A 26,041-nucleotide genomic window follows, 5' to 3' on the forward strand; every position below is an offset into this window, starting at 1 on the left:
GTCTATACTGCCCAGAGCAATCTATACATTCAATGCTATCCCGATCAAAATTCCACGAGCATTTTTCAAAGTGCTATAACAAACAATCCTAAAATTTGTGTGGGACCAGGAAAGACCCTGAACTGCTAAAGAAATGTTGAAAAAAAAAAAAAAAACTGGGGGCATCATGTTGCCTGATTTCAAGCTTTACTACAAAGCTGTGGTCATGAAGACAACATGGTAAAGCACAAAAACGGACACATAGACCAGTGGAACAGACCAGAGAGCCCAGATATGGACCTACAACTCTATGGTCAAATAATCTTTGACAAAGCAGGAAAAAATATACAGTGGAAAAAAGACAGTGTCTTCAATAAATGGTGCTGGGAAAACCGGATAGCTATGTATAGAAGAATGAAACTCGACCATTTTCTTACACCATACACAAAGATAAACTCAAAATGGATAAAAAAACCTCAACATGAGGCAGGAATCTATCAATACCCTAGAGGAGAACATAGGCAGTAACCTCTTCGGCATTGGCCACAGCAAATTCTTTCAAAACATGTCTCCAAAGGCAAAGGAAACAAAAGCAAAAATTAACTTTGCAGACTTCATCAATATCAAAAGCTACTACACAACAAAGGAAACAGTCAACAAAACAAAGAGGTAACCCACAGAATGGGAGAATATATTCCCAATTTACACTACAGACAAAGGGCTGATATCCAAGATCTATAAAGAACAAAACAGATAATAACGTCAAAAAATGGGTGTAAGACAGGAAGAGACACTTCTCCAAAGAAGACATATAAATGGCTAACAGACACATGAAAAAATGTTCATAATCACAAGCCATCAGGGAGATTCAAATCAAAACCACATTGAGATACTACCTTACACCAGTTAGAATGGTCAAAATTAACAAGACAGGAAACAATGTGTGTTGGAGAGGATGTGGAGAAAGGGGAACCCTCTTACACTGTTGGTGGGAAAGCAAGTTTGTGCAGCCACTTTGGAAAACAGTGTGGAGATTCCTTAAGAAATTAAAATAGAACTATCCTATCACCTTGCATGGCACTACTGTGTATTTACCCCAAAGATACAGACATAGTGAAAAGAAGGGCCATCTGTACCCCAATGTTCACAGCAGCAATGGCCACAGTGACCAAACTGTGGAAAGAGTCAAGGTAACCTTCCACAGACTAATGGATAAAGAAGATATGGTCTTTATATACAGTGGGGTATTACACTTCCATGAGAAAGTATGAATACCCAACTTTTGTATCAACATGGACGGGACTGGAAGAGATTATGCTGAGTGAAATAAGCTAAGCAGAGAGAGTCAATTATCATATGGTTTCACTTACTTGTGTAGTATAAGGAATAGCATGGAGGACATTGGGAGATGAAGAGGAGAAGTGAGTTGAGGGAAATTGGAGGGGGATACAAACCATGAGAGACTGTGGACTCTGAGAAACAAAATGAGGGTTTTGGAGGGGAGGGGCTTCAGAGGTTGTTGAGCCTAGTGGTGGGTATTAAGGAGGACACGTACTGCATGGAGCACTGGGTGTAGTGCATAAACAATGAATCTTGGAACACTGAAAAAAATAAAATAAAATAAAATTACAAAAAAAATCTTGATAAATCTTAAAAGATAGTAGAATTCTAATTGGTGTCAAAATTAAGTATTCATTAATTATGTTAATTGACTCTACAGTTGGAACAACTTTTGAAGCCCTAATATGCCATAAATGTAGAAATAATTTTTTTTAAAGATTTTATTTATTTATTTGACAGAGAGAAGTCACAAGTAGGCAGAGAGGCAGGCAGAGAGAGAGAGAGGGAAGCAGGCTCCCTGCTGAGCAGAGAGCCCGATGCAGGACTCGATCCCAGGACCCGGAGATCATGACCTGAGCTGAAGGCAGCGGCTTAACCCACTGAGCCACCCAGGCGCCCCTGTAGAAATAAATTTTTGATCTTTAAAATAGCTTAACCTTACAGATGAATGGGTAAATATGTAACATATAATTATATATACATATATATAATTTTTATTTTTTATTTTTATATACATTTATATTTTTGTATTATATATTTATACATATGAATATTACTCAGCCATAAAAAAAAAAACAATGAAATCATAGCATTTGCAATGACTTAGATGGAGCTACAGATTATTATGATAAGTGAAATAGGTCAGTCAGGATAATACAAATACTGTATGATTTCACTCATATATGGAATTTAAGAAATGAAACAGCTGAACACAGGAGGAAAAGAGGAGAAAGGCAAGCCATAATGCAGACGCTTAACTATAGAGAGTAAATGAGGGTTGCTGGAGGGAAGTGTGAAATGGGTGATGGGTATTAAGGAGGGCTCTTGTGATGAGCACTGGGTGTTATATGTAAGTAATGAATCACTAAATTCTACTCCTGAAACTAATACTATGCTATATGTTGCCTAACTGGAATTTAAGTAAAAACTTGAAATTGCAAAAAAAAAAAAAAAAAGATTTTCAAAAAAAGCTGTATTTTAGAATTATATTCTATTTGAATATATGTAGAAGGATGTTTAAATAATTACTGGTATTGGGGCGCCTGGGTGGCTCAGTGGGTTGAGCCGCTGCCTTTGGCTAGGGTCATGATCTCAGAGTCCTGGGATCGAGTCCCACATCGGGCTCTCTACTCAGCGGGGAGCCTGCTTCCCTCTCTCTCTCTCTCTGCCTGCCTCTCTGCCTACTTGTGATTTCTCTCTGTCAAATAAATAAATAAAATCTTTAAAAAAAATAATTACTGGTATATAGGTGGTTTGATAAGTAGTATTCAAAATTCAGAAACTAAGAAAATAGAGAATTAAAGATTTAATTGCATGAATATTTAAAACTGATAAATGACAAAGATATTATATAGTTTAAAATTGTTAGAGAATATATTTATGATAACAAGATTTACATAATCTATAACCAATAATCAATAATATCATATATATCAATAAGAAAATAATAACAGCCTAATGGTAAAATAACAAAATTTGTGAGCAGTTATCTATCAAATTATAAGAAATGCAAATGTCTAATAGATATGTTAAAAGATGTTCTTGGGGCACCTGTGTTGCTCAGTGGGTTGGGCCTCTGCCTTCCGCTCGGGTCCTGATCTCAGGTTCCTGGGATTGAGCCCCACACAGAGCTCTCTGCTCAGCAGGAAGCCTGCTTCCCCCCATCTCTCTGCCTGCCTCTCTGCCTACTTGTGATCTCTCTGTCAAAAACAAAACAAAACAAAACAAAACAAAAAGATGTTCTCTTTTTTCACTGTCTTATTTTTTTATTGAGATAAAATTGACATATAACATATTAGATTCAGAAGTACAAAGTAATGATTTGATATCTATATATATGTTGCAAGATGATCAAAATAAGTGGACTTGTGAGCTAAAGTTCACATCCAATACCACACAGAGTTGTAATTTGTTTCTTATAATAAATTTCAAATATACAATACAGTGTTATTAACCATAGTCACCATGCTGTAGATTACATCCCATGACTGATTTATTTTTGAACTGGAAGTTTACACCTTTTGACTGTATTTATGCATTTTGCCTTCCCCACACTGATTCCTTAATTATATTACTTTACATTTTCTGTAGTGATTTTAGTGATTTCATTGCAATTATCTGGTTTTACATTCCCAATAACACTTAAAAATATTTATGTATTTATGTATTTATTTTTATTATGTTTAGTTAGCCACTATATAATACATCATTAGGTTTTGATGTAGTGTTCAAAGATTCACCAGTCATTCAGAGTTCCCAGTGCTCATCACAGCATGTGCCTTCCTTTATACCCATCATCTCATTACTTCCTCCTTTCACCCCCCTCCACTCTGAAACCCTCAGTTTGTTTGTCAGGGTTCATAGTTTCTCATGGTTCAACTCTCTCTCTGATTTCTCCCACTTCAGATTTCCCTCCATTTTCCTATGGCTTTCCATGTTATTGCTTTGTTCCTTATATGAGTGAAGCCATATGATAATCGATTTCTCTGCTTGACTTACTTCACTAAGCATAATCCCTTTAAATTCTATCCATGTCAATGCAAACAGTGGATATTCATACTTTATGATGACTGAGTAATATTCCATTGTGTATATATGGACCACATATTCTTTTTTTTTTAAGATTTTATTTATTCGACAGAGAGAAATCACAAGTAGGCAGAGAGGCATAGAGAGAGGAGGAAGCAGGCTCCCCGCAGAGCAGAGAGCCCGATGCGGGGCTCGATTCCAGGACCCTGAGACCATGACCTGAGCCAAAGGCAGAGGCTTTAACCCACTGAGCCACCCAGGCGCCCCTGGACCACATATTCTTTATCTCCTCATCTGTTGAAGGGCATCTCAGCTTCTTCCACAGTTTAACTACTGTGGACATTGTTGTTATGAACATTGCGGTGCATGTGCCCCTTCTTTTCACTACATCTGTATCTTTGGGGTAAATACCTCATAGTACAATTGCTGAGTCATAGGATAGCTCTATTTTTCATGTCTTGAGGAACCCCATATTGTTTTCCAGAGTGGCAATACCAGCAGCATTCCCATCAATAGTGAAAGAGGGTTCCGCTTTCTCCACATTCTCACAAAAATTTGTTGTTTCTTGTTTTGTTAAATGTTTCCATTCTAACTGGTGTTAGGTGTTATTTCATTGTGGTGTTGATTTGAATTTCTCTGATGACTATGATGTTGAGCATTTTTTTTCAGGTGTCTGTTAGCCATTTCTATGTCTTCTTTAGAGACGTGTCAGTTCATGTCTTCTGCCCATTTTTTGAGTTATTTGTTTTTTGGGTGTTGAGGTTGAGAAGTTCTTTATAGATCTTGGATACAAGCCCTTTATCTGTAATATCATTTGCAAATAACTTTTCCCATTCCATAAGTTGTCTTGTAGTTTTGTTGACTGTTTCCTTTGCTGTGCAGAAACTTTTATTTTGATGACATCCCAAAAGTTCAGTTTTGCTTTTGTTTCACTTGCCTTTGGAGACTTATCTTGAAAGAAGTTGCTGTGGCTAATGTCGAAGAGGTTACTGCCTATGTTCTTCTCTAGGATTTTAATGGATTCCTATTGCATATTGAGGTCTTTCACCATTTTGAGTTTATCTTTGTTTATGGTGTAAGAGAATGGTCGAGTTTCATTCTTCTGTATATAGCTGTCCAATTTTCCCAGCATCATTTAATGAAGACTGAGTGTTTTACGTTGGATTTTTTTTTCTGCTTTGTCAAAGATAAGTTGACCATAATGCTGAGGGTGCATATCTTGGCTCTCTACTCTGTTCCATTGGTCTCTATATCTGTTTTTGTTCCAGTACCATGCTGTCTTGGTGATCAGGCAATGTGATGCCCCCAGCTGTGTTTTTCTTTTTCCAAATTTCCTTGGTGATTCAGAGTCTTTTCTCATTCCATACAAGTATTAGGATTGTTTGTTCTAGCACTTTGAAAAATGCCATTTTTAAAAATTGAGATTGCATTGGATTCATTCCTAGTATGCAAGGGTGTTTCAACATTTGTAAATTAACCAGTGTGATAGAACACATTATAAAGGTAAAAGACGTTCAGTGAACTATATGATCCTCTCAACTGATGTAGGAAACACATTTGAAAAAAATATGGCATCCTTTCTTGATTAAACTCTGTTCAGAGTGTAGGGGTAGTGGGAACATTTCTCAGTTTCATAAAAAACATCTATAATCCCACAACAAATATCATTCTTAGTGGGGGAAAGCTGAGAGCCTTTCCCTTAAGATCAGGTACACAAGGATGACCACTCTTACCATGCTCTAGAAAGTACAGAAACTTATGAAAGAAATTAAAGAAGACGCTAAAAGATAGAAAAACATTCCATGCTCATGGATTGGAACAACAAATATTGTTAAAATGTCTATGTTGCCCAGAACAATCTATACGATGGCATTGAAATGCCATCCTGATAAAAAAATAGTATTTTGACTTTTATTCCTTCATGGACAAGTTCCTTATTATGGCTAAGCACATAGAAAATGTATTATTTATAATAAAAATAAATTTATTATCTATCTATCTATTTATTTATTTATTTCAAAAGTATCACCAAAATCTGTGTGTTTTTATTTTCATCATTTTGTAAAAGTAATGAAACTTTCAATATGTAAACTTATGTATTTATCTTTTTGACTACTTATTTTATAAACATAAAATACTATATTAGTTACAGGTATAAAACACAGTGATGCAACTATTCCATACATCATCCATTGCTCATCACAACTAGCTCCTTAATCCCCATCACCTATTTAAACAATTCCCCCCACCACCCTCCCCTCTGGTAACCATCAGTTTATTTTCTATGTGTTAGAGTCTGTTCCTTGTTTCATCTCTTATTCCCTTTGTTCATTTGTTATGTATCTTAAATTCCATATATGATTGAAATTGTTTTGTATTTGTCTTTTTCTGGCTTATTTCACTTAGCATAATACTCTTTAGTTCTATCAATGTCACTGCAAATGGCAACATTCCATTCTTTTTTAGATATTATTTATTTATTTATTTGTTAGAAAGAGAGAGAGAGAGGGAAAGGAGAGAGAGAGAGAGAGCACAAGCAGGCATATATATATATATATTTATTTATTTATTTATTTATTTATTTGTTAGAAAGAGAGAGAGAGAGGGAGAGGAGAGAGAGAGAGAGCACAAGCAGGCATATATATATATATATATATATATATATATATATATTTCATCTATTAAAAAAGAATAGAGGAACTCCTGAGCGGAATAGAGGAACTCCTGGTGGGATGAATACCCACCATTTTTCCATCCCATTGATGGACAGTTGGTCTACTTCCTTAGCTTTATGTATTTATTAATTTTACTAAAATGACAGCAAAATAATGAGGAAGTATAACCACAAATACAAAATAAAAACAGGAGAAGAAGCAGTATCAGAGGAAAGCAGACAACAAAGTTTAGAACCTGGAAATTTAGGTAAGTGTAAAACTTCAGAAATGCAAAAAAAAAAAAAAAACCTTCAGAAATGCAAAATAGAAAAATTGCTGAAAATTCTAGACAAAAGAAATGTCAAAGAAACAGATCCATGTCAACAAGTAATCAGACTTTATAGCAAAGAAACTGGAATCTGGAAGACAATAGAACAATACTTTGAGGAAAAGTTTTTTTTTTTTAATTCTAGAATTCTCTACCCAGTGAAACTATCAATCAAACATGATGTAGTAAAAACACATTTTTTAAAAGATTTTATTTATTTATTTGACAGACAGAAATCACAAGCAGGCAGAGGCAGGCAGAAAGAGGAGGAAGCAGTCTCCCTGCTGAGCAGAAAGCCCAATGTGGGGCTCGATCCCAGGACTCTTGGATCATGACCTGAACTGAAGGCAGAGGCTTAACCCACTGAGCCACCCAGGTGCCCTAAAAACACATTTTCAAACATGAAATATTTTTTAAAAAATTACCTAACATGCGCTCTTTCAACTGAAGAATGTCTTCTTCCAAAATATGGGGAATCAAGTAAGAAAGAGCAAAAGGGGAAGGCATGAGACCAAAGAAAGGTGAATCAAACACAGGAGAAATAGAAATTACAGTCCTAGGACAATGACTTAGATAAAAGAAAACTGTGCATTAGGTGTGAGAACGAATAAATCCAAATGGAAGCAAGAGTAAGAGTTGTCCCAAAATGAATCTCTCACATTTTAAAAGAAGAAAGAAAGATAGAAAGACTGAAGAAAATAAGGAAGGAAAGAAGGAAGGAAGAAAGAAAGACCAATATACTATTTAATTGCATCAAAAGTATTTTTCTATCTCTGGGATACATTTTAATAATTATTATTGGTATTTACATGGAAAAATAAGCAAACAAAAATATGAAGGGGGCAACCTTGGGGTCTGAGAACAACCTCTTAGCCACAGGCTAGAATTTGAGTGAACTTCATCAGTCTCTAGAAACAACCAGGACTATCTTTGATCTCTAGTTCTTAAACATTTTTTTCCTTCATTTTGAACTCCTATTACCTGAGGTCTTCATACAAAAATGATACCATATGCTGCATAATAGTGAATAAAAAAAGTAGAATCTCTTCAACAGATGACTAGATAAAGAAGATGTGGTTCATATATATAATTGAATAATACTCAGTCAACAGGAAGGATGAATACCCACCATTTGCATCAGCATGGATGTAACCGGAAGGGATTATGCTAAGTGAAATAAGTCAAGCAGAGAAAGACAATTATCATATGGTTTCACTTATATGTGCAACATAAGGAATAGCACGGAGGACAATAGGGAATGGAAGGGAAAATTGAAGGGGAAGAATAAGAGAAGGAGACAAGCCATGAAAGACTCTGGACTCCAGGAAACAAACTGAGGATTACAGAAGTGAGGGGCTGGGCGGATGAGGGGGTATAAAAGTGATGGGTATTAAGGAGGGTACATATTGTGATTAGCACTGGGTATAATATGTATACTGAATCACTGAACACTACATCAAAAACTAATGATGAACTATACAGAGGCAAACTGAACATAATTTTAAAAAAAGAAACAGTATATAGTTAACTATATATTTCAGTTTTGTGATTTTTTTCTGATTATGGTATCATTGTAATATTGGCCTCATCACATGGAGTATGTCCCTCATTTTCCAATTTTAGAAAAGTTTATGAAGCATTGGTGTGATGATTGATTTTATGTGTCAATGCGATTGGGCCATGGGATGTTCAGATATTTTGTCAAACATTCTTTATATGTTTACAAGGGTGTTCTTACATGTTTATAGCTATTATATATATATATTTCTCTGTAAGTACTCCTTTACATGTATTTGTTAATGCTTGGTATATTGTGTTTTTGCTTGAATTCATCTAAAAATGTTCTCTAATTTCCGGTGTGATATATTCTTTCACCCACTGGTTATCTAAGGGTTTGATGTTTAACTTCTCTATAAAGCCTGAAATATTACTTATTCTTCAAAATAAATTTTATGATTATATATATATATTTTTTTAAAGATTTTATTTATTTATTTGACAGAGAGAGATCACAAGTAGGCAGAGAGGCAGGCAGAGAGAGAGAGAGAGAGGAGGAAGCAGGCTCCCTGCTGAGCAGAGAGCCCGATGCGGGACTCAATCCCAGGACCCTGAGATCATGACCTGAGCCGAAGGCAGTGGCTTAACCCACTGAGCCACCCAGGTGCCCCTATGATTTTATATTTTATGCATGAGTTATTCATCAGTGATTTTTTTGAGGGGGAATAATGTATGAGGAAGCATTCCAGCCTTATTTTTTTCTCCAAACTGCTAGTGTTTGTACCAATATCACTTGTTAAAGGTTACATTTTCTTGAATGTTTTGAAGTTAGACTTTTAAAACACACAAGATACCTTAGTGATTTGGATTCAGTTATGTATTCTATTCTGTGGGTTTTTTTTTTTTTACTATCTGCCTATCTCTTCTCCATTTTCAAAGCTTTTCAATTTCACTATCTTTCCAATATATTTAAATATCTAGCTGAGGTAATCTCCATATATATTTTCCCCAAATTTTATTGCTACCATAGCATAGTTATTGTCACTGATGAACACTTTTTTAAATTTAAACTCGTTAGATAATGTATAGTGTAGTATTGGTTTCAAGAGTAGAATTTAGTGATTCATCACTTTAATGTAATACCCAGTGCTCATCCCAACAAGTGCCCTCTTTAATGCCAACCACCCATTTACCCCATACTCCCATCCCCCTCCCCTACAGCAACCCTCACTTTGTTATTTTAACTGTAGAGATGCTTATGAACATTTAAATGATTGTGTCATGTTACCAAGGAAACCTAGTGTTTACCAGTGTTTACCTAATGGTAAACACTACACACTGTTGTCTTTTTTTAGAAACACAATGTATTTAATTCCATTTATTCATATTCTTTAATGCCATAGACTAGCTTGAAAACAGACTTTATATTTATGTAGCAAAATTTCTGTTAAAAAGCTTTAATAGAGGTATTTATTTTGCTCACTCTTACAAATTTATATTAACTTACATTACTTTTTTGATTTTTTTGTAGAAGTTTTAATTAAACTTCAATTAGTTAACATGCAGTGTGATATTTGTTTCATGTGTACAGTTTAGTGATTCAACACTTCTGGTGCTCATCAAAAGTGTACTCCTTAATTTCCATCACCTATTTAACCCCTCCCAACCCAACTCCCCTCTGGTAACAGTTTATTGTCTATAGTTAAGAGTCTGTTTCTTGGTTTATTCTCTCTTTTTTCCTTTACTCATTTTTATTGTTTCTTAAATTCCACATATGATTGAAATCATATGGTATTTGTCTTTTTTGAACTGACTTATTTCCCTTAACATAATACTCTCCACCTCCACCCATGCCCTTGCAAATGCGACCATTTCCTTATTTTTTATGGATGAGTAATATTTCTGTGTGTGTGTGTGTGTGTGTGTGTGTGTGTGTACCATGTCTTTATCCATTCATCAGTTGAAGGACATTTGGGCTTTTACCATAATTTGACTATTGTTGATAATGCTGCTATAATCATTGCGTGCATGTATCTCTTCAGATCAGTAGTTTTGTATCCTTCGGGTAAATACCCATTTGTGCAATTGCTAGTTAATAGGATAGTTCTATTTTTAACTTTTTGAGGAACCTCCATACTGTTTTTCAGTGGCTGCACCAATTTGTATTGCCACCAATACTTGAAGAGGGTTTCTCTTTCTCCAGACCCTCGCTTGTGAGAGAGAGCACAGGTGCAGGGACCTGATGATTCCTGAGTTGTTGACTTTAGCCATTCTGACAAGGGTGAGGTGACATTTCATTGTAGTTTTGATTTTTATTTCCCTGATGATGAGTGATGTTGAACATCTTTTCATGTGTCTGTTGTCCATCTGTATAGCCTCCTTGGGGGAAAAATGTCTATTCATGTCTTCAGTGCATTTTTAATTGGATTATTCATTTTTGAGGTGTTGAATTTTATAAGTTACCTATATTGCTAACCCTTTATCAGATATGTCATTTATCAGTATCTTCTCCCATTGCATAAGGTGTTTTTAGTTGATTGTTTGCTTTGCTGAAGCTTTTTATTTTGATGAAATCTGAATAGTTTATTTTGCTTTTCTTTCCTTCATCTCAGGAGAAATATCCACAAAGAAGTTGCAATAGACAATGTCAAATAGATTAAAGCCTGTGTTGTCCTCTAAGATTCTTATGGTTTCATGTCTCACATTTAAGACTTTAATTTGAATTTATTTTTATGTATGGTGTAAGAAATTGGTCCAGTTTCATTCTTTTGCGTGTTGCTTTCTAACAGTGTTATTTTTCTAACACCATTTTTTGAAGAGATTATCATTTTTCCATTGGATATTATTTCCAGCTTTGTTGAAGATTAGTTGACCATATTGTTGTATGTTTATTTCTGTTATTTATATTTTGTTCTGTTGACCTATGTGCCTATTTTCATGCCCCTACCATCCTACTTTGCTCACTCTAGATTTGTAATATAATACAGAATAGAGAATTGTGATGTCTCCAGCTTTGCTTTTGTTTTTCAAGGTTGCTTTGGCTATTCAAGGTCTTTCACTGCTCCATGCAAATTTTAGGATTGTCCAAGCTCTGTGAAAAATGCTGTTGTTCAGGCACCTGCGTAGCTCAGTTGGTTAAGCATCTGCCTGGACTCAGATCATCATCCCAGAGTCCTGAGACTGAGTCCCACAACCAACCCCCTGCTCAGTGGGGAGTCTGATCTCCCTTTTCCTCTCACCCTCCTCTATCATTCTATCTCTATCTCTCTCTCTGACAAATAAGTAAATAAAATCCTTTAAAAAAGAGTTAATACTTATCCTTCTCAAGCTATTCCAGAAAATAGAAAAAGGAGAAAAACTTCCAAATTCATTCTAAAAGACCAGCACTAACCTGATGTCAAAACTAGATAAAATTGACTAAAAAAAATAAGAAATAAGCATTAGTGAGGATGTGGGGCAAAAAAAGAACACATTCTTGTTCTTTGTGGGAATGTAAATTGGTGGGAATGTAAATCGGTGGAGTCATTGTGAAAAACACTGTAGAGGTCCCTCAAAAAATTAAAGATAGACCTTCAACAGACAAATGGATAAGGAAGATGTGCTCCATATACACGATGGAGTATTGTGCTTCCATCAGAAAAGATGAATACCCAACTTTTGTAGCAACATGGACAGGACTGGAAGAGATTATACTGAGTGAAATAAGTCAAGCAGAGAGAGTCAATTATCATATGGTTTCACTTATTTGTGGAGCATAACAAATAGCGTGGAGGACAAGGGGAGATGGAGAGGAGAAGGGAGTTGGGGGAAATTGGAAGGGGAGGTGAACCATGGGAGACTATGGACTCTGAAAAACAATCTGAGGGTTTTGAAGGGGTGTGGGGTGGGAGGTTGGGGGAACCAGGTGGTGGGTATTATGAGGGCACAGATTGCATGGAGCATTGGGTGTGGTGCAAAATAATAAATACTGTTATGCTGAAAATAAATAAAAATAAATTAAAAAAGAATCTATAGGTCAGTATCTCTGATTAACATGGATTCAAATATTCTCAATCAAATACTAGCAAACCAAATCCAACAATTCTTTAAATGAATTATTCACAATGTTCAAGTTGGATTTATTCCTGTGTTGCAAGTGTAGTTCAATATTCCCAAATCAATAAACATCATACACCACATCAGTAATAGAAAAGGTAAGAACATATGATTATTTCAATAGATGCAGAAAAACAATAAAAACCCTCAACAAAGTAGGTTTAGAGGGAACAAACATCAACATAACAAAGGTCATCTATGAAAAATTCACAGCTAATATCATCCTCAATGGGGAAAAAGTGAGCAGTTTTCCTCTATAGTCAGGAATATGACAGGGATGTCCACTCCCACCACTATTATTTAACATAGTACTGGAAGTCCAACTATAGAAATCAGGCAACAAAAGGAAAGAAAGGGTATCTAAATCAGCAAGGAAGAAATAAAACTTTCACTCTTTACAGATGGCATGACATTCTATACAGGAAACCTGAAAGATTCTACCAAAAAAAAGTGATAAAACTGATATACTATTTCAGTAAAATTGCAGATTACAAAATCAAGGTACTGAAATCTGTTGCATTTCTATGCATCAGTATTGAAGCAGCAGAAAGATAAAGAATCAATTACATTTATAATTGCACCAAAACCAGTAAGACACATAGGAATAAATCTATCCAAAGAGGTCAAACACCTGTATCCTGAGAACTATAAAATACTAATGAGAGAAATTGAAGATGACACAAAGAAATGGAAAGACATTCCATGCTCATGGTTGGAAGAACAAATATTTTTAAACTGTCTATAATACCCAAATTAATTTACACATTTAATGCAATCATTATCAAAATGACAACAGCATTTTTCAAAAGATTATTTATTTATTTGAGAGAGAGTGTGTGTAAAAGAGAGCGCACAAGGAGGGCCAACATGCAGAGGCAGAAGCAAGCTCTTCATTGAGTAAGGAGCTTGATGAGCAAGGACTTGATCCCAGGACCCTGGGATCATAACCTGAGCCTAAGGCAAAAGCTTAACCACTAAGCCACCCAGGGGCACCAGTATTACTCCCTTTTAAATGTTTAGTAGAATTCGCCTATGAAGCCATAGCCCTGGATTAATATCTTGTGTTTTTTTTTTTGATTACTGATTGAATTTCCTTGTGTCTTATCAGTCTATTCAAATTGTCTATTTCCTTGAATTTCAGTTTCAGTAGTTTGTGGGTTTGTAGGAATTTATTCATCTCCACCAGGTCGTCCAATTAGTTGGCATATAGTTTTTCATAATATCCTTGTATTTTAGTGCTCTTTGTTGTTATTTATTCTCATATTTTGCAATTTTATTCATTTGAGTCCTTTTTTTTCTTTCCTATTAGTAGGCTAGGAGTTTATCAATTTTCTTAATTTATTCAAAGAACAATATCCTGTTTTGTTTATCTGTTATTGTTTGTTTTTGTTTTGTTTTGTTTTAGTTTACATATAATTTATTTCTGCTGAAATATTTGTTGTATCATTCCTTCTACCACTTTAGTATTCAGTAGTTCCTTTTCCAGCTTCTGTAGAAGTAAAGTTAGGTTTTTTATTTGGGATTTTTGTTCCTTCTTAACATTGGCTTCTATTGTACAGACATCTGCTCTTATACCACTATTTTTTTCCAATTTATTTATTTTCAGAAAAACAGTATTCATTATTTCTTCACCACAACCAGTGCTCCATGCAAGCCATGCCCTCTATAATACCCATCACCTGGTATCCCAACCTCCCACCCCCCCGCCACTTCAAACCCCTCAGACTGTTTTTCAGAGTCCATAGTCTCTCATAATTCACCTCCTCTTCCAATTTACCCAAATTCCCTACTCCTCTCTAATGCCCCTTGTCCTCCATGCTATTTGTTATGCTCCACAAATAAGTGAAACCATATGATAATTGACTCTCTCTGCTTGAATTATTTCACTCAGCATAATCTCTTCCAGTCCCGGCCATGTTGCTACAAAAGTTGGGTATTCATCCTTTCTGATGGAGGCATAATACTCCATAGTGTATATGGACCACATCTTCCTTATCCATTCATCCGTTGAAGGGCATCTTGGCTCTTTCCATAGTTTGGCGACCGTGGCCATTGCTGCTATAAACATTGGGGTACAGATGGCCCTTCTTTTCACGACATCTGTATCTTTGGGGTAAATACCCAGGAGTGCAATTGCAGGGTCGTAGGGAAGCTCTATTTTTATTTTCTTGAGGAATCTCCACACTGTTCTCCAAAGTGGCTGCACCAACTTGCATTCCCACCAAGAGTGGAAGAGGGTTCCCCTTTCTCCACATCCTCTCCAACACATGTTGTTTCCTGTTTTGTTAATTTTGGCCATTCTAACTGGTGGAAGGTGATATCTCAATGTGGTTTTAATTTGAATCTCCCTGAGGGCTAATGATGATGAGCATTTTTTCATGTGTTTGATAGCCATTTGTATGTCTTGATTGGAGAAGTGTCTGTTCATATCTTCTGCCCATTTTTTGATGTGTTTGTCTGCTTCGTGTGGGTTGAGTTTGAGGAGGTCATTATAGATCCTGGATATACCACTTTTGCTGCATCTGAAAGTTTTGGACCATTGTGTTTTCATTTTCATTTGTTTGCATGTAATTTTTTAATTTCTTTTTTTTTCCTCGTTGACCCATTGATTGTTTAATAGTATGTTGTTTAGCCTCCCTGTGTTTGTGGTCTTTACAAAATTTTTCTTCTGCTTAACTTCTAGTTTCATAGCACTGTGGTCAGAAAATATTCATGATATGATTTTAATCTTCTTATGTTTGTTGACTCCTGTTTTGTGGCCCAATCTGTTGTATTCTGGAGAATGTCTCATGTACACTTGAAAAGAATATGTATTCTTCTGCTTCAGAGTGGACATTTTGAATATACCTGTTAATTCCATCTGGTCAAATGTGTCATTCAAAGGAATTGTGTTCTGTTTATTTAATAGTACCCTACTTTTTCTATTTTTACACTCTTGGTTTTATTTTATTTTATTATTTGTATTGTGTTATATTAATCACCATTAAATACATCATTAGTTTTTGATGCAGTGCTCCAAGATTAATTATTTATGTACAATACCCCTGACTCCATGCAATACATGCCCTCCTTAATACCCACCACCAGGCTCATTCCCCCCACCCCCCGCAAAACTATCAGTTTGTTTCTTGGAGTCCACAGACTCGCATTGTTCATCTCTCCCTCTTATTTCCCACAATTCACTTTTCCTATCCTTCTAATGTCTTCCATATTATTCTTTATGTTCTACAAGTAAGTGAAATCATATGATAATTGGCTTTCTCTGCTTGACTTAATTCACTCAGCATAATCTCCTCCAGTCCCATCCATGCTGATGCAAAAATTGGGTATTCATCTTAATCTCACGAAACAAACTGTGGGTTGCTGGGGGGAGGGGGGTTGGGAGAAGGGGGGTAGGGTTATGTACATTGGGGAGGGTATGTGCTTTTGGGTAAATTGAAAGGGGAGGTGAACCATGAGAGACTATGGACTTTGAAAAACAGTCTGAGGGGTTTGAAGTGGCGGGGGGATGGGAGGTTGGGGTACCAGGTGGTGGGTATTATAGAAGGCACAGCTTGCATGGAGCACTGGGTGTGGTGAAAAAAATAATGAATACTGTTTTTCTGAAAATAAATAAATTGGAAGGAAAAAAAATTGGGTATTCATCCTTCCAGATGGCTGAGTAATATTCAGTTTTATAAACGGACCACATCTTTTTCCATTCATCTGTTGAAGGGCATCATCTTGGCTATTTCCACAGTTTGGATATTGTGGACATTGCTACTATGAACATTGGGGTAAATATGGCCCTTCTTTCACTATGTCTCTATCTTTGGGGTAAATACCCAGTAGTGTAATTGCCAGGTCATAGAGTAGCTATATTTTTAATTTTCTGAGGAATCTCTGCACTGTTTTCCAAAGTGGCTGCACCAACTTGCATTCCCACCAACAGTGTAAGAGGTTTCCCCTTTCTCCACATCCTCTCCAACATTTGTTCTTTCCTGCCCTGTTAATTTTTGCAATTCTAACTGGTGTAAAGTGGTATCTCAAGGTTGTTTCGATTTGAATTTTCCTAATGGCTAATGATGATGAACATTTTTTATCTATCTGTTGGCCATTTATAGATCTTCATTGAAGAAGTGGCTGTTCCTGTCTTACACCCATTATTTTTTATCTTTTATTTTTTTATTTAATTAAATTTATTTATTTTCAGCATAACAGTATTCATTATTTTTTCACCACACCCTGTGTTCCATGCAATCCGTGCCCTCTATAATTTTTTTGACATGATTATGTTTTTTGGTGGTATTGAGTTTGAGAAGTTCTTTATAGATCTTGGATATCATCTCTTTGTCTGTCATGTCATTTGCAAATATCTTCTCCCATTCACATTCAGTGGATTGTCTCTTTGTTTTGTTGACTGTTTCCTTTACTCTATAGAAGCTTTTTATCTTGACAAAGTCTTAGAAGTCCATTTTCACTTTTGTTTCCCTTGACTTTGGAGACATGTCTTGAAAGAAGTTGTTGTGGCCGATGTGGAAGAGGTTACTGCCTATATTCTCCTCTAGGATTCCTGTCTCACACAGAGGTCTTTCATCTATTTTGAGTTTATCTTTGTGTATGGTGTAAGAGAATGATTGAGTTTCATCTTTCTATACATAGCTGTCCAATTTTCCCAGAAGCCTTTTTTGAAAAGACTGTCTTTTTTCCACTGGATATTTTTTCCTGCTTTGTCAAAGATTAGTTGACCAGAGTTGACTGTGCATATCTGGCTCTCTACTCTGTACCATTGGTCTCTGTGTCTATTCTTGTGTCAGGACCATGCTGTCTTGATGGTCACAGCTTTGAATAAATCATGAAATCAGGCAACGTTATGCCCCCAGCTTTGTTTTCCTTTTCAACATTCCCTTAGCGATTTGGGCTATTTTCTGGTTCCATACAAATTTTAGGATTGTTTGTTCCAGCACTTTGAAAAATGCCTTTAGTATTTTGATTAGGATGGCATTGAAAGTATAGATTGCTCTGGGCAGTATAGACATTTTAACAATGTTTATTCTTCTGATCCATGAGCATGGAATGTTTTTCTATCTTTTTGTGTCTTCTTCAATTTCTTTCATGAGTGTTCTGTAATTCCTCAAATATAGATCCTTTACCTCTTTGGACAGGTTTATTCATAGGTATCTTATGGGTTTTGGTGCTATTTGAAATGGAATCAATTATCTAAGTTCCCCTTCTACAGTTTCATTTTTAGTATATAAGAAAGCAACTGATTTCTGTGCATTGATTATGTATCCTTCCACATTATGGAATTGCTGTATGAGTTCTAGTAATTGGGGGGTGGAGTCTTTTGTGTTTTCCACATAAAGTATCATGTCATCTCTGAAGAGAGAGAGTTTGATTTCTTCTTTGCCAGTTTGAATATTTTGTATTTCTTTTTGTTGTCCAATTGCTGTTGCTAGGATGTTGCTAGGACTTCTAGTACTATGTTAAACAACAGTGGCAAGAGTGGGCATCTTTGTCATGTTCCTGATCTCAATGGATGGGCTCTCAGCTTTTCCCCATTTAGAATGATAGTCCCTGAGGGGTTTTCATAGATGAATTTTATGAAGTTGAAGAATGTTCCCTCTATCCCTATACTTTGAAGAGTTTTAATCAGGAAAGGGTGTTGTATTTTGTCAAATGCTTTTTCTGCATCAATTAAGAGGACCATGTAGTTTTTGTCTCTTCTCTTATTTATGTTTTCTATCACATTGATTGATTTGTGAATATTGAGCCACCCTTGAATCACAAGGATAAATCCCACCTGGTGATGGTGAATAATCCTTTAAATGCACTGTTGGATACTATTAACTTAACTTATTGGCATATAACCATAGATAATTTCTAATGATTGTTTCTATTTCCTTGGTGTTAGCCGTGATCTCTTCCCTTTCATTCATAATTTTATTAATTTGGGTCCTCCCTCTTTTCTTTTGGATTAGTTTGGCCAGTGGCTCAATCTTATTAATTCTTTCAAGGAAACAGCTTCTGGTTTTGTTGATGTGTTCTACTGTACCTCTAGTTTCATCTCAGTCATCTCTGCTCTAATCTTAATTAGTTCTTTTCTTGTGCATGGGGTTGGCTTAATTTGTTGTTGATTCTCCAATTCTTTAAGATGTAAAGAGAGTTTGTGCATTTGGGAATTTTTGTCTTTTTTTGAGTGAGGCTTGGTTGGTTCTGTATTTCCCCCTTAGGACTGTGTTTGCCATATCCCATAGGTTTTGAACAGATGTGTCTTCTTTCTCATTGGTTTGCATGAATTGTTTTAGTTCTTCTTTGGTTTCCTGGTGGATCTGAAAATTTTTGAGCAGGATGGTCTTTAGCTTCAAAGTGTTTGAATTCTTTTGAAACTTTTTGTTGTGATTGAGTTCCAGTTTCAAAGCATTATGGTATGGGAGCACCTGGGTGGCTTGATGGGTTAAAACCTCTGCCTTTGGCTCGGGTCATGATCCCAGGGTGCTGGGATAAAGCCCCACATCAGGCTCTCTGCTCAGCAGGGAGCCTGCTTCTTCATCTTTCTCTGCCTGCCTCTCTGCCTACTTGTGATCTCTATCTGTTAAATAAATAAGTAAAATCTTTTTTAAAAAAATATAGTTTGAGAATATGCAGGGAATAATCTCAGTCTTTTGGTATTGGATGAGACCTGACTTGTGACCTCATGTGGTCTAATGTTGACAGAGTTCCATGTGTGCTCAAGAAGAATGAGTATTCCATAGTTTTATGATCAAATAATATGCATATTATCTATGAAGTTCATCTGGTACAATGTGTCATTCAAAGCTCTTGTTTCTTTGTTGATTTTCTGCTTAGATGACCTGTATATTGTTGAGTGGCTTGTTAAGATCCCCTACAATTAAAGTGATCTTATCAGTATGAATCTTTATCTAACCATATAGCTTATGTGGTTAGCTGCTCCCATGTTGGAGGCATAAATATTTACAATTGTTAGATCTTCTTGGTGGAGATACCCTTTAAGGATCATGTATATCTATATCTATATCTATCCATCTATATCTATATCTCTGACTACAGTCTCTTGCTTAAAATGTAATTTGTCTGATATTAGTATTGCTACCCAAGCTTTCTTTGGAAGTCCATTGCATGAAGGATTGTTCTTCATCCCTTCACTTCAGTCTGGATGTATCTTTAGGCTCAAAATGTGTCTCTTGTGGACAACATATGGATGGGTCCTGTCTTTTTATCCTGTCTGCAGCCCTGTGTTGTTTTATGGGAGCATTTAAGCTGTTCGTGTTCAGAATTATTATCGAAAGATAAGTTTTTATTGTCATCATGTTGATTGTGTAGTTCTTGTTTCTATAGATTGTCTCTGTAAATTTCTGTTTTATATCACTCTTGGGCTCTTTCTTCTTTTGTACAACCACCCTTAATATTTCTTATAGTCCTGGCTTGTTGGTCACATAATCTTTTGTACTTTGTGGGTCTTGGAAGCTCTTTATCTTTCTAACAATTCTGAATGTCAGCCTTGCCAGATAAAGTATTCTTGGTTTCATGTTTTTTGCATTTAGTGCTCTGAGTCTGTCTTGCCAGACTTTTCTGGCTTACCAGGTTTCTGTGGCCATGTCTGACATTATTCTGATGGTCCTCCCTTTGTACATAAGGAATCTCTTCCTCCAACTGCCCTTAATACATCTTCATTGAATTTATGATTCATGAATTTCACATTCACATGTCTGGAGGTCTTTGTACTCTTGTTGATCTTGGAGGTGTCCTCTCTGCCTCTAGGACATGAACAATTGTTCCATTCCCCAGGTTACAGAAATTTTCATCTAGGGTTTATTCAACTGTATCTCCTAATCCTCTTTTTCTCTCCACACCCTCAGGGATCCAATAATTCGGACACTGGAATATTTCATGGCATCATTTATTTCCCTAATTCTGTTTTCATGGATTCTAAGCTGTTTGTTCTAGGCCTCCTCCTGATCCTTCTTTTCTATAAGTTTGTCTTATACATCACTAATTCCATCCTCTGCCTCATTTACCCTAGCCATTAGAGTATTTAAATTAGATTGTATCTCATTGATAACATTTTTACATTTTGCCAGATCAGCTCTCACTTCTGCCCTTTGAGATTCTATGTTGCCTCTAATGGTCTTCTCTAACCTAGCCATTGTCTGGGTAATCTTTACCATGAATTCTATTTCTGACATATTGTTTATGTCCATATCCAATAGTTTTGTGGCAGAGGTCACAGTCTCTGAATTTTTCCTCTGTTAGGTCTTCATTCTCCTAGTCATTTTGGTAAGAGATGGTTGAGGGGATGTATAGTTTAATATATCAACCACAATCCATTCAAGGTTCACCCTGGAGAGTTTTGGAGAAAGCAGAAGTCACCACCAAAAAGAAAGAAAAAAGAAAAATGAAAGAGAAAAACAAAAAAGAAAAAAAAACACACTCACAACGAACCCTAAGGATAAGATTTGTAATGTATGAAAACAAAAACATACACACAGAAACACTGACAAATGAATGAGACTGGAAGGTGGTTATAAACCCTTGGTGTTGGCAAGGAAGATTATTTCAGTTCTGACAGGGTGTATCTTGTTATCTTTGTTAAAGGACTCAATGTTCCAGAGATACAAGGAAATTAAATATTAATTAATTAATTAATTAAATTATATATATATGGTATTGAATAGGGAGAAAGGACTATCTTGAAGATATATATATATACACACACACACACACACACACACACACAAAAGTATATGTATGACAAAAGTTCAAATTAAAAATTTATTATGGAATATGTTGTATTAAACATTTAGTTGAAATGGTAAGTAGGTAACAAAAAAAAGTAAAAGAACAAGAATGATGAGAACGAATTTTAAAAAAGAAAGAGAAAAGTTGTATCTACAGAATATACAGGTTTTGGGGGCTTAATATATTGTTATCCCCTGAGGCTGGGGTTTTACAGCTTTATAGGGATGCTGTGGTTGTAGTCCTCCTGTTCTTTTGGCTTTTCTTCTGAGGGAGGGCCTGGCCACATTGTTTTTCAGTCAGTTTTGTTTGGGCTGAGTTGCCCTGCCCTCTGTCAAGGGACTGGGCTCTGTGGAAACTGGTTTTTCAGGCTTTTTTTCTCTGGAGGTTTTTGTTCTTTGGTGGCTTTTTGGGCCTTTTTCCAGGTCAGAGCACAGTAAACTCTCTGCACCCAAACATCTGCCTCAGAGAGAAGCCACACTCTGCTCCCCTCTGAATGGTCTGGAACACACAGACTCTCCCTCTCTAAACTCTGTTGAACACCGAAAACTCCCACATGTGGTGCGCACCCCCAGCCACCATTGCGACACCAGGCGACACGAGACAACATGGTCGCCTGAGGCCCCTGCTTGTCTCTGTACACCTGTGCAACTAAAACCACACGCAATACTGGTCCCAGCACACCTGATTCCCCAGCTGGCATTCCTGAGACTGCTGTGTGGAGCCCACCCCCACGCCAGGGGCACTCATTTCCAGTGGTGATGCAGGCAGTAGATGGTGTTGGACCTAGGGACCACTGACTGGAGCCCATGCTGGGCTCTCTTAGGCACAGTGAGAGAGCACTCACCCCAGCAGTGGTGCAATCAGTGGATGTCTGCGGACCCATGCACAGCTGACTGTAGCCCATGCCGGGCTTTCTCAAGTATGGTGGGCACTGGCTTTGGCCATCCTGGGACTGTGGGCTTAGGTCCACATGTGTGACTACCCAATCCCAGAAATTTCCCCTTAAGCCCCTTTGTTCTTTTTGAGAGCTGTTAACCTGTCTCCAAGCTAAAGCTGGTCGCCAAGCACAGGGCAGTTTTGAATTGGGGTATTATTTTCCAATGATTCACTTCTGGTGGCTCCCTCGCCCTTCTGTTTATTTTCCAATATCAGTCAGTTTACAAATCAGTTTACAAGCGGATGTCAAAAGCAAGCCAAACTTGCATAAACTAGACTTTAAAACCAAGACTGTCAATATAGACAAAGACAAAAGTAGACAAGGAATAGACAAAATAGGGCTTTATGTAACCATAAAATGACAATCCAACAAGATTTTCTAACAGTTGTAACTTTTATGCACCCAACATGGGAGGACTGAAACATATAAAACAATTAATAACAGAGATAAAGGAACTAATTAATAATTCTACATTAATATCAGGGGACTCTAACATCCCACTGACATCCATGGACAGATCAGCTAAAGAGGAAAACAAAACAAAACAAACAAACAAACAAAACAAAACAAAAACAAGAGAACAATATCTTTGAATGACTCCCTGGACAGATGGACTTATGAGATGTATTCAAAACATTTCACTCTAAAATAGCAGAATATACATTCTTTACAAGTGCAGAATAGATAATACATCGGGTAAAACAGGACTCAACAAATACAAGAAGATTAAAGTCATACCATGCACTGTTTCTGACCATGATGCTATGAAACGAAGTCAACCATAAGAAAAATATAAAAAGAACACAAATACATAGAGGTACTATATCCTGCTACTAAACAATGAGTGGGTCATTCAGGAAATAAAATTTGAAATTATAAAAAACAGAAAAGGATGAAAATGAAAACAAAACTATCCAAATCTTTAAGGATGTAGCAAAAGTAGTCCCAAGAGGGAGATGTAGGCCAATACAGGCCTACTGCCAGAATCATGAAAAATCTCAAATAAACACCTAACCTAACACCTAATGGAACTAGAAAAAGAACAATAAATGAAGTCCAAAGCCAACAGAATAAGGGGAATAATAATGATAAGATTAGAAGTTAATGGGAGCCTGGGTGGCTCAGTCAGTTAAGCATCCGTCTTCAGCACAGGTCATGGTTTCAGGGTCCTGGGATTGAGTGCCATGTCAGGCTCTCTGCTCAGCAGGGAGTCTTCTTCTCCCTCTCCCTCTGCCCCTCCCTGCAACTCGTGCTCTTTCTCAAATAAATAAATAAAATCTTTTTTTTCCAATTTATTTATTTTTAGAAAAACAGTATTCATTACTTTTTCACCACACCCAGTGCTCCATGCAATCCGTGCCCTCAAAGATACCCACCTTAATTTCTTTTTTAAAAAAGTAAATTTTTTTTAAAAAAGAAATTAATGATATAGAAACTAAAAGAAACAAATGGAGCAGAACAGATTAAAGAAAACAGGAGCTGTTATTTTGAAATAATTAAGAAAACTATAAACTTTTTCAGACATTTCAAAGAGAGAGAGAGAAGGACCCAAATAAATAAAATAAAAAAGGAAGGAGGAGAAATAAAAAACCAACAACACTGACATACAATCATAAAAGATTATGAAAAAGTATATGTCAACAAATTGGACAACCTAGAATAAATGAATACATTTTTATAATATATAAACTACCAAACTGAAACAGGAAGACATAGGAAAATTGAATAAACAGAAAACAAAACAAAACAAACAAACAAACCTGAATCAGTAATCCAAAAACTCCCTATACATAAAAGTTCAGGGCCAGATGACTTCACAGAAGAATTCTAACAAACATTAAAAGAAGAGTAAATATCTATTCTTTTCAAACTATTCTGGAAAAATATGAAGAACATAAAATCTTCCAAATTAATTCAAACCTGATACCAAAACTGGAAACAGAGGCCACTAAAAAAAAAGAACTACAAGCCAATATCCTTGATGAACATAGGTGCAAAATTTATTAATAAAATGTAAGGAGGTGGAGGCAAGATGGTTGAGGAATAGGTGTCCCTATTTCAACCCATCCCCTGAATTGAGCTGGATATCTACCTGACTACTCTAAACACCCATGAATTCAGCCTGAGATGTAAGAATATATATAAGGATCTATACCAAAAATATATCTGACTGTTGTTTTCATGGTATGAAGTAGGGAGACATGGTTCTGTGGGCAGATATCAGAAGATAAATGGAAGGGGAAGGGAGCCTCTGGGATCCTGTGCCACCCCGATCCTGCACTGTCGGAGTGCAAAAGCCTCCCATGCTGGGGACCAGATACAGATTTGCAGACCAGTAGTGGCAGGGAAAGGACATTAAGTCAGGCCACCCAGACTGAATCTGGAGCTGTGGGGGCCCACATGTGAACTGGGTGTATCTGGTGGTTTTAGAAGCACAAAAAGCAGAAATGTGCCTGGAGCTGCAAGGGCTGGGAGTGGGGGTGTGGGGCACACAACCCAGTATCCTGTGGTTTTTAACACCACAGACACAAATGGAGTCAGTATGACCTGGAGGGCTTTCTAGAGAACAGACTGCAATCTCTCTTTTCTGAGACAGAAGTTTTTATACGGTTGTATCTACTCTGATTCTCAGAAGAGATACTGAAAGCCAGTAGGGAAAGGTGCTACAGTACAAAACACCCCCAAAACCGATTTTCTATGAGCTCATCTCCCCCAAAGGGCTAGAGCAACTCTACCCAAAAAGGGCAACATGAGTAACAGCATGACAGGCCCCTCCCCCAGAAGATAAGTTGAAAGAACAAGGCCGATAACCCTAAGGTCCCTATAAAACAGATGCATCTTTCTTGGGTTGTGGTTAATAGTTTGGACTCTGTACATTCCCTCAAGCACACCTCAAGAGAATGACTAAGAGGAGGAAAATTTCACGGGAAAACCTTGAGACTGTGACCTCTGCCACAGAACTAATGGATATGGATATAAGCAAGAAGTAAGAAATAAACTTCAGGGTAACAATTATGCAGACAATACCTAGGATGGAGAAAACCATTAATGACAACAGATTCTCTAAGGGCAGAAGTGAGAGGTGATCTGGCAGAATGTAAAAATGTTATCAATGAGATCGAATCTAATCTAGATTCTCTAACAGCTAGGGTAAAAAAGGCAGAAGAACAAATTAGAGATATAGAAGACAAACTGATAGAAAAGAAGGATCAGAGGTGCCTGTTTGGCTCCGCTGGTTAAGCGGCTTCCATTGGTTCAGGTCATGAACCCAGGGTCCTGGGATTGGGCCCCACATTGGGCTCCCTGCTCAGCAAAAAGCCTATTTTTCCCTCTCCTTCTGCCTGCTACTCTGCCTGCTTGTGCTCTCTCTTTATCTCTCTGTCAAATAAATAAATAAAATCTTTTTTTTCATTGAAACATTTACTGTATTTTGTATTTAGAATTATGTAATTTTCTAATTAGCTCAGTATCATCACAGTTAGCCTTTGTCATAACACAGACTTATCCTTGCAGTTATGTAGTTCTCAGGTCTCGTACAGGCAGGATTTTGTAGATCTTGCTTCTTAGGGTATTTGAGCATCCTTTCCACCATTTCTCTCACTAGATTAAGTTTTTGAAGGTAGGGACTACAGCTGTGTTTCTTTTAATCTGAAATAGTCTTTAAGGAGATGATCAATAAATGTTAATAAAGAAGTCAGTCTAGCTTGAAGCCAGTTTTTTGTT

Source organism: Neovison vison, chromosome X, assembly GCF_020171115.1.
Source record: "Neovison vison isolate M4711 chromosome X, ASM_NN_V1, whole genome shotgun sequence".
In the NCBI taxonomy this organism is placed as follows: Eukaryota; Metazoa; Chordata; class Mammalia; order Carnivora; family Mustelidae; genus Neogale; species Neogale vison.